Here is a 1,322-nt window from a genome sequence, read left to right as displayed (position 1 = left end):
AGACCCAGGGATACAAACCAGTTGAAAGTGAAAGGTTGGAAAAAGAGACTCCATGCAAATAATAACCAAAAAAGAGCAGGGGTAGCTATACCAATATCTGACAAAACAGACTTTAAATGCAAAAACATTATAAGAGATACACAAGGCCATTATATATTAATAAAAGGGACAATACACCAGACATTCAAATATCTATGCACCTAATCAGGGTTCCCCAAAATACATGAGGCAAACTCTGGCAAAAATGAAGTGAGAAATAGACATTTCTACAATAATCGTTGGAGACTTCAACACCCCAATCACATCATTAGAAAGACTAACTAGACAGATGATCAACAAGGAAATAGAGAACTTGAACAATATGATAAATGAATTAGACCTAACAGACATATACAGAACACAAAATCCAAACTCAGGGGGTTATACATTCTTCTCAAGTGCCCATGGACCTTTCTTCAGGATAGACCACATGTTAGGGCTCAATGTAGTTCTCAATAAATATAAAAAGAATGAAATTATACAAAGCACCTTCTCAGATCTTAATGGAATGAAACTGGAAATCAATAATAGACAGGAAAAAGGTAAATTTGTAAAGGTGTCGAGCCTAAACAACATACTCCTAAATAATCAGTGGGTAAAAGAAGAAATTGCAAGTGAAATCAGTAAATATATTGAGACAAATGAAAACAAGAACACAACTTATCAAAACTTAGGAGAAAGAGCAAAGGCAGTCTTGAAAGGGAAATTTATAGCCCTAAACTCCTACGTTAAAAAAGAAGAAAGAGCTAAAATAAAGATCTAACTGCACAACTGGAGAAACAAGAAAAAGAACAGCAAATCAATCCCAAAACAAGCAGAAGGAAAGAAATAATAAAGATTAGAGCAGAAATAAATGAAATTGAGAACAAAAAAGTAATAGAGAAAATCAGCAAAACCAAAACCTTTGAGAAGATCAATAAATTGACAACCCCCTAGGCAAGACTAACAAAGAAAAAAAGAGAAAAGATGCAAATAAGTACAAGCAGAAATGAAAGGGGGGAAGTTACAACTGACCCTACAGAAATAAAAAGGATCATTAAAGGATATTATGAGAAACTGTATGCCAACAAACTAGACAACCTAGATGAAATGAACAAATTCCTAGAAGTACACAAACAACCTACACTGATGTTACAAGAAATACAAGACCTTAAACAAACCAATCACATTTAAAGAGACTGAATCCATCATCAAAAATCTCCCAGCAAAGAAAAATCCAGAAACAGATGAATTCACAGATGAATTCCACCAAGCATTTCGAAAAGAATTAACACCAATCCTGT

Source organism: Dasypus novemcinctus, chromosome X (genome assembly GCF_030445035.2).
Source record: "Dasypus novemcinctus isolate mDasNov1 chromosome X, mDasNov1.1.hap2, whole genome shotgun sequence".
Taxonomy (NCBI): domain Eukaryota; kingdom Metazoa; phylum Chordata; class Mammalia; order Cingulata; family Dasypodidae; genus Dasypus; species Dasypus novemcinctus.
Note: the sequence above shows the minus strand (reverse complement) of the source record.